Source organism: Ursus arctos, unplaced genomic scaffold (genome assembly GCF_023065955.2).
Source record: "Ursus arctos isolate Adak ecotype North America unplaced genomic scaffold, UrsArc2.0 scaffold_2, whole genome shotgun sequence".
Lineage (NCBI taxonomy): Eukaryota > Metazoa > Chordata > Mammalia > Carnivora > Ursidae > Ursus > Ursus arctos.
Genome location: NW_026622874.1, coordinates 2,236,859 through 2,245,956, shown reverse-complemented (window position 1 = coordinate 2,245,956; position 9,098 = coordinate 2,236,859). Strand labels below are relative to the sequence as shown.

At 47.5% G+C, this 9,098-nt stretch overlaps 1 long non-coding RNA gene across 1 annotated transcript; it reads left to right on the top strand.

Moving 5' to 3' along the window:
- Positions 1-6,357: 6,357 nt before the first annotated feature.
- Positions 6,358-8,766, top strand: LOC130544249 (uncharacterized). The gene is made up of 2 exons (XR_008960406.1): positions 6,358-6,657; positions 7,013-8,766. It is a non-coding gene; the product is annotated as an uncharacterized LOC130544249 (long non-coding RNA).
- The last annotated feature ends 332 nt before the right edge of the window (positions 8,767-9,098 follow it).

Genomic DNA, 9,098 nt, shown 5'->3' with positions numbered 1-9,098 from the left:
GCAGCCGATGGTGTCAGGAGGGTTCACGTCTAAGCAGAGGGGTAACGTGATTAAAAGGAGGAAAGAAATAGAGGGAAAGGTACAAATATTCTGGACGCTTTTCCTTAAATCAAAATCAGGGTAATCAAAAAGAAATTAATTATCCCTGTTTAGGCTTATTTCTGTCTATAATGTTAATACAGGAACATAAATGTGCATATTATCAGAAAGCAATTACGATCGAGTCTCCTGTGCACCTGAGAGATTGTTCGGGACCCTCTTCAGCGATTTCCTACTTATCTCCAGGAATACCACAAAAGCATGAAATCTGAAAACCAAAAAGAAAGAGTACATTTAGCAATAGTGAACCTGATCCAATAGAAAAGGCCTGTTTCTACGGTCTGAAGACCTGAGCTCAGTGACTGCACCCGCCATCTCCAGCTGTGTGGACTGGAACATTCTCTCTGACTCCTTGCATGAGGATGATACCCCTTTGCCTGCTGCTTTTTCAACTAAAGGCTGTTTTTCTTTTTCATACCTCATACCTGTTTCTAATTGTTGTTCCCCCTGCTCCAAAACCCTAAGTTTCCGGGGGTGCCTGGGTGGGTCAGTCGTTGGGCATCTGCCTTCGGCTCAGGGCATGATCCCAGAGTCCTGGGATCGAGCCCCACATCAGGCTCCTCTGCTGGGACGCTGCTTCTTTCTCTCCCACTCCCCCTGCCTGTGTTCTCTCTCTCACTGGCTGTCTCTGTGTCAAATAAATAAATAAATAAAATCTTTTAAAAAAAAGAACAAAAACCCTCAGTTTCCAAGGGTTTACTGTGGCCCTCTGACTTCCTGGCCTTCTGTTTTAAAGCCTTCTCCATACCCACGTCTGCCGCCATTCGTGGTGAGGTGGACCCCCCACGCAGGATGACTTCAGCTGATCAGGCCCTGAATTTGCTCACCTCCATTTACCTTTTCCTTCCCGCTCCCCGACCGAGCACCTGCTCCTTTACTCGGTGGTCATCGTTGGGCACGCACTCAATTGCAAGTGCGCCTACTTTGACCAGCACTCCATCCGGCAAACTCTGCAGTCCCACCTGCAGCCGTCCCTTACCCGCATGGGTCCCACCCACCGCCACTGTTCCCTTTGTTACCTGTCCACCGCTCTCTGTCCACTCTCCTCCCCTTACCATCCTTATCCATCAGTCATCTCTTCCTGGCCCTCGCTGAGCGCTGCTGTCAAGCCTCAGCCCAAACCTGAGCAGGCCAGCAGCTGTGTCCCGCAGTCGTGCCGTGGCCCTTGGTGGTTCCCTCTCTCCTCTCCAGAGATGAGTTCTCATGACTTATACTCTCGCCTCACACCTCCCACATCCCTTCTCTCCCACTCCTGCCCCAGCTCCCTGCTGACAATCTTGCTTTCTGCTTCACTAATAAGATAGAAGACATTACAACGGTCTCTCCACCCCCGACCAGGCAGAACCTCCAGCGGCGGACCCCCCTTTCTCTCCCGTCCTGTTACTGTGGAAGGTGTCTCCACTTTGGTGCTCTGCCGCCCTTCCCTGGGGTCTCTGACAAGTCTGTGGTCGTGGATTCAAGTTTCTCTGCTTCAGCCAGTCCTTCTGCCGGGTCCTCCTTTTAGTACGTGAACACCAGCCCCTGTCTGCCTTGGCCTCTTGTGCTTTTTCATCTACCGTGTCATCTTTCGTGTGGGTCTCATCAACAAGATTCCTTGAAGTAGACTGGACAGTGAGTCTCCATCTTGGTGCCCTCCGTTCGTTCTTCACTTCATCCCAACCTGGTTTCTCTTCCCGCCATTCAGCGAAAACTGTGATCTCCAGTGACTCTCCTGCTGCCAAATCCAGGGGAGCATTTCTGTCCTTGTCTACCCACCCCCTTAGTAGTATTTTTATTTTTTAAGATTTTTATTATTTATTTATTTGACAGAGAACGTGCAAGCAGGAGGGGGAGGGGCAGAGGGAGAAGCAGAAGCCAGCTTCTCGGTGAGCAGGGAGCCCGATGCAGGACTCGATTCCCGGACCCTGGGATCACGCCCTGAGCCGAAGGCAGACGCTTAACGACTGAGCCCCCAGGCGCCCCTGCAGTAGTATTTTACACATGTGAACGTTTACTTCTTTTTGAGGAACTCTCTTCAGTTGGCTTTGAATCATCGCATTTTCTTAATTCTCTTCCTACATTTTTGGCTGATGATTCTCATTCTTCTCAGCTGATTCTGTCTCCTCCACCTGACCTCTAAATGGTGGGTATCCTCACGGCTCAATCCCCAATCCTCTTGACTGCCTATGCTCTCTCTCTAGATTCAGTGCCTTAAAAACTCCCAAAGGGCAATGATCCCCAATCCCTCACTTCTCCTCAACACTCCAGACTCATGTGTCCAACTGCCTACTTGATATCCACATGTGGGTGTCCACAGGCATCTCAAACTCCATATTCCCCGAACAGAATAACGGGTTCTGTCCTCCACTACTTTGCACTGCCTCTGCCCCCACTTCTTTTTCTCCTACTCAGTAACTGTCATCACCTAGCCAATCACTCAAGCCCAAAATGTACATACATGCAAATCAGGCAAACGAAGGGATCATCCTTTAGTCCTTTTCTTCATCTTGCCTATTGGATGCATCACCTGGTTGTCTTTATCACTTATTACTAGCTAACCTTCTCTAATTTATTTATCTCACTTGTCATTTCCTTCTCTATCACGCAGCCTCACGAGGAGAGAGTTTGGGGCTTGTTTTGTCCCCTGCCATAAGTATTTGTTGAGTGCAAGTCTCAAAATCAAATCCCTTTGCCTCTTTCCAAGCCTGTTGTAGCCTGAAAGACTATAACATTTGAGGTTCACTCAAAGCAAAGGGCCAGACAGCAAATAAATGTGCCGTGATATTTCTGTTAAATTTCAAAATTACTGGGGCAGCCAGGTGCCTCAGTAGGTTAAGCATCTGACTCTTGATTTTGGCTCATGTCGTGATCTCAGGGTCATAGGATCAAGCCCTGCATCAGGTTCTGCATTCAGTGGGGAGTCTGCTTGAGATTCTCTCTCTCCCTCTGCCCCCTCCCCTTGTTCACACACACACACACACACACACACACACACACACTCTAAAATAAATAAAATTAATCTTTAAAAAAACAAATTTCAAAATCATTGATCTTTTCATGTAATTTTTTTACTTGTTTCTCTTACTATGGAAGAGATGGAGTGAATAAAGAGCTAACAAGGTTGGTAATTAAGAGAAAAGGGCCTTAGTTTTAGTCCAAAGTTTTAATGTTCAGCAGTTGAGTGAGCTCTCATTCCAGTGCCTCTCCTACAGGCAAATAATCTGAAGCTCAGCGTGGTGAAGTACTTTTTCTGGCTGCTGAGCGGGACCACCCAGACTACACTGCCATTTTCTGATATTTAGACCAGAGGGCTAATGTGTAGACTCATTCATGTGCACTAACTGCACAGCCCAGTGTGTGACTTCTTTTTTTTTAGATACTTACAATCCACTGGATTCGTGCACGCCGCGTTGCCCTGTTGTCCTTTTAAATACTATTGATTCTCAGAATCCATTCCTAGAGGAAGAACCCATCTACACGTGAAGTACCATGTATGTGCTAATGAACTTGGCCTCGTGGTAGCCCAGGTGCAAGTGAGGACATTTCCAGGTTAACTGCATGCTTCAGGGACTGGCCAAGGGTTAATAGCACAGGACTGAGCCATGGGAGTGTCTGGAAATGCAGGCGTTTGCTGACTGTTTAGACATTCCCCACTTGGGTTTGACTCTAGCCCACATGTACTTTATCCAGAGGAGTAAAACATAAATGTGTTCTCGATTAATCCGTTCGAATTCACTGTGCATTTGTATCAGGATTTTATCCAAAGATCAAATTTTGGAAAGCATTTTGAAAAATGGGAGATGCTGTGTTGGGGTTCAATTCTAAATTTACGAATCTGGAAACACAACTAAAGATTCTGGTGATCTCGCCTCGCTTTGAACACGAGCCCATAGAGTGGGAGGAACTGTTGAAAGCTTTTTCGTTGGAAGGAATCCAAGAGCCTATTGATTGGGTTTCGCATTTGATGTATCTGAATCTTTACTTTAAAACCATAGGAAGCAAATAAATGGAGGTATAGCCGAGCTTTCACCTTAATACACATGGACAGAAGCAAAAATGCGTAATTTTAAAACATGCTGGACACAAAGAAAGTTTTATGGCTATAAATTATTTAATGTAACAAACGGACAGTGAAGAATTAAATGTGCTAGTTTGTAGGGTTTCCCAGCAATCATCTATCACTTACACAGAAACTTCTGACCGTATGCCGATGGCAGACTCAGGAAGGAAACAGCTGAATTGAAAAAAGATGCTTGTTCTTTGGTGGGTCAGAGTCCACAGTGGGTCAGTGTGGAGAAATTCTCTTCCTCCAGATAACGCACATTTCAGCAGAAATTTCACTTTTCCCAGAAAACAGTCTTGCCCTTTTAGACCAGATCTTTTTTTTTTTTTTTAAAGTAACCTCGACACCCAGCGTGGGGCTTGAACTCATGACTCTGGAGATCAAGAGAGATCAAGAGTCACGTGCTTTACCGACTGAGCCAGCCAGGCTCCCCTAGACCAGATCTTTGACTTGTGTTTCCCATAGAGTTTTGTCTTCATCTCTTCAGATCATTTATAATACTGTATTGAAATCACGTATTTCCTTTTCTGATTCTCCTATTGGGACCAAGCCCTGATTCTCACTTTCTATGGTGTCTTCGGCACTGCACATAGTAGATACTCAAAAACTATTTGTGGATGAAATAAATGCATGTGTAAGAAATGTATATGTGTGCACACACACACACACCCCCCCCAGGAACACCAGACACTGAGAGAGGAACCGAATGTGCAGTTAAGAGTGATGGACGTGGGGCGTCTGGGTGGCTCAGTTGCTTAAGCGTCTGCCTTCAGCTCAGGTCATGACCCCTCGATCCTGGGATCGAACCCCACATGGGGCTCCCTGCTCATCAGGGAGTCTGCTTCTCCCTCTGCCCCTCCTTACCCCCCACTTGTGTTCTCTTTCTCTCTCTCAAACAAATAAAATCTTTAAAAAAAAAAAAAAAGAATGACGGGGGCTCTGGGAACCCAGATGAGTTGGTGGTAACTGAAGGCTGGGTGCACTGAGGAAAGAAATTAGAAATTTGAGCCATTCTGGGCCTTGAACGGTGAGTGGTAGGAGGTTGACAATGATCGGGCCAGAGGAGGAGAGCTGCAGATCAGCGTGGGATGCACTGAGCATAAAAGCCACTCCTGAAACTGTCCTTGGGCGTGCCTGTTGGGTCAGATTCTGAGAGCATTAACTTGTACTCTACACTTCGTTCTCACCTCTCCTGTGTGTCACCCACACAGACAGCACAGACTCTTGAGTTTTCCTGGAAGCGTTTGCCAGACCATCACAGCCACACGCTTCTCTGTGTGCGTGCGTGCGCGCGTGTGTGTGTGTGCGTGTGTGTGCGTGCGCGTGCGTGTGCGCGCGTGTGTGTGCGTGCGCGTGCGTTGCGTGCGCGCGTGTGTGTGTGTGTGCGTGCGTGCGCGTGCGTGTGCGCGTGTGTGTGTGTGTGTGTTGTTCCAGCTGCGGCTTTTGCCCAAAAGAAGATCTGATACACCAGCCCACCTCGTCAACTTCATCTCGTTTTGAAACAATTTAAAATGCTTTCTTCATCTCAATGCCTTGGATTTTCTTTGCTCTATTGTTCCTGTGCAGTAATTGTGTTGCTCATGGAAAGGACAATCTGATAGCGTAGAAACATGCTATAAATAAAACTTAATTATCACCGTATTTCCTCTGCCTCTCCACGTTCCTGAGCAGAGCCAGTGGACATCTCCAAATACACGATGAAGAAGATGTCTGTTGCTACCAGGCCCGGGGCTCACCTGCCCCCCAAAGGCTCTGAAGGAGGCAGCAAGGACTGCTGCTTCTCCATGCCCACACCACGGGGGCACCAGCTCACCAGAGGGAGGTGCAAAGTGACAAGTTGGCAGGGGACTTGGTTTTGAATGAAAGACATTATTGTACACAGCCCGAGACAAAGAGGAGACATGGGTGCAGGCGGGCGGCAGAGTCGAAATATGGAGGATTTGGACTCAACCCTGCCCCCTGCGTTAAGAGAAACCTCTCCGAAAGAATGAATCAGTATAATCAACAAATCAGGGCAGCGTTCTAGGCAGTTAGTTGCCAAGGCTGGTGTGCAGAGTGTGTTAATTAGCACATGCTTTTATTTCTTCTCCCTTCTATTGGCTAAGCTTAATATAGTAACACACATGGTTATGTAAAACCATTAATGGCCGTATTCTGGCAAGCATCAGCAAGTGGAGGGGGAAATGCAGAGATCAAGATCTGCCTGTGTAGTGTTCGTGCTCCTGGGTCACAGCGGCGGGGGGGAGGGGGAGGGCAGAACAAGCTGGCATGGGGCAGGGCGGGGGAGACGGAGGGTGGGCACACTCAGCTCCCCCTCTGCGAGCAGTCTAGTGAACCCCGTGCCAGACACGGGTCAGGAGCAGGGGAGAATCTGTGTCTAGGTCCTGGGGTTACTTGGGACTAGGAGCTTAGTTAGGTAGCAAACTGGACTTAACTTCTCTACAGTGTTGCTCTGTGTCTCCTGGCTTCAAAGAGATACAGTAAAGATAAGGTTCAGCAAAACTTCACAAATGAAGGTATAATGCAAGTCAGGTGGGGCTGGTACTGAGCTCGCATCCACCCAAGAGCTCACTGGTTGGGCTCTGAAATACGGTCAGTTGAGACAAAACCCAGTATTTGCATAAGAGCCAACACATCTTGGCAGTTAGGTTCAGAAATAATTTTTTTTGTGTGTGAAAGTGATAGCTCATTTATTAATGCATTGATTTAGGCCAAAATGTAAATAATTCTAAGTGTGTGTGGCTTGAGGCAAAGGAAAGCTTTTTATTTCAAAATTTCCATTCACTCAGTAATGTCTTCCTTCTGTGGCTCTTGTGTGATGCTTACCCTTTGTCCACGGGTCTGTTTAATTTCATTTCATTCTGCAAACAGGGCAAAGAGGACTTTCCACCAGGGAGAAGAGCGGCCGGTGGCATTTGGCAGGTGCCTGTGGGAGTGAAGCACTACAGCACTTGCTTTCAACCTACTGACCTTGACCTTGAGCTTGGACTCCTACCCGGGACCCTGTCAGCTTTCACGTCGCCCCCTGCAGGTGAGCACTAGATTCATGCCGAACAATGGCCGTGTGCGCCCAGCTAAGGCGCGTACAGTGGCGGTCCTTTCTGACTGTGTCTGATGAGCAGAAGGCAAGGAGTTCCTGCTACTCACAGGTGCACCTGGAGCCCGCCTTCCAGACAAACTCCTGAGCGCAGCGTTGTTCTCTGAGGGGGAGCGGATCCAGCTGGCAGCTTCTGGAGAGCCCAGCGCCTGAATCAGCCCTGCTTTACGCCGAGTGCCTGGTGCCAGGACCTCCCTGTCAGACGCTGAGGTGGCAGATCCTACCGAGGTCTGACCCGCGGGCTTCCTGCTGCGACACGAAGGAGGGCAAGGAGAGATGTGGGCTTTCTGTAACTCAAGGCAGAAAATTCTGCTTGCCTCAGACTTGTAAGAAGATGTAGAGGCTATTTTAAGGGGTTCAACTGAGCCTGGCGAGTCCAAATTGGATAACTGGACGCACAGCTGTTATTCCCGAATAAGCTTTCACTCACGTAATTAGCTCCCCCTCACGCTGGGCTCTGAGCACATCCTAGATTTGGTTTGTCAAGATGGAAATGCTTTAGTGACCACAGGAGCGAGAAGCATAACCCCAGAGGCAATAGGAATGAATGGGTGCAGTCAGGGAGTTGGCAAAGACGTCGAGGGTCACTGTCTACCTGGCTCCAAGCTCTGGGAGCTCCTCGTGCGGCACTGAGAACAGAGAAGGCATGCGACTATGGATGAGGGCAACCAGTGCTATGACTGTTTCAAGGGGTTCAAAAGCCATTAATCCAAGATGGCTTTGAAAAAGGGCTTCCCGAAAGACCTGACCTGTGAGCTGGGGCTGGAAGGAGAGGGCCAGCTGGAGGGAAGGCAGGTGGGGCAGAGGGAGGAGGCGGTGCACATAGACTTAGAGGACCTGAGCCTGTCACCCGCCAAGAACACGCTAAGACTTTTCCCTCCATGGTCCTGTTGCCTCTGGAGGCTGATAGTGTGAAGGGTTGACAGCATCAAAGGTGTATATTGGGTGGGCTTTAGGACACACTTTCCTTGTAGGGGGGATTTCCTCTGTCTTGTGATTCTACTGTCTTTTGCAACCTTGAGTATTTCTGTGTCTCAGACCTAAGTGCCAAAGCCACATTGTCCCTTACCAGGTAAATCTGGGGTCCAAGGTCATTCAGAAGAATGCTTTGGGCTATTGGATATGTCTGATTGGGGTGGAAGTATAGAGAAAAGAAGGTTTCAAAAGACATTTCCCAGTGTGCTTCTTACCATCTGTAAAATGGGCTTAGGAATACCCAGTCTCTTTTTCTCATACGTAGGAATGAGATGAAATGAAATAAGCTACCTCAAAGTGTTTTGAGAGGAGATAAAAAAAAATAAAATGTTTAGGGGCGCCTGGGTGGCGCAGTTGTTAAGCGTCTGCCTTCAGCTCAGGGCGTGGTCCCAGCGTTCTGGGATCGAGCCCGCATCAGGCTCCCCTGCTGGGATCCTGCTTCTTCCTCTCCCACTCCCCCTGCTTATGTTGCCTCTCTCGCTGGCTGTCTCTCTCTGTGTCAAATAAATAAATAAAATCTTTTAAAAAAATAAAATAAAATATTTAAAATTTTAATTCATTTATTACTAGTTTAATTTATTATTAATTACACTTTAAAGGAGAGCCATAGGATTTTGACTTACGATAACATCTTGTCTTAATTAAACACTTGTTACATGGTAATCTGAAGGTATTACTGTTCACTTTACCTGATTGGTGAGTATTAATGGCTGGGAAAGATTGCACAGATTTCTAGATTCAAATAAAAGCTGAGAATTGTTGGGTGAGTAAATTGTGGTATTTATTTTCAATCACATTCTCTAACTGTGTCCATGTTTTTCTTGGAATTCACTTAGTAAATTTCCATCTTCCTGGCTGTCAATCAGCTTCCGAGCAGACTAACTG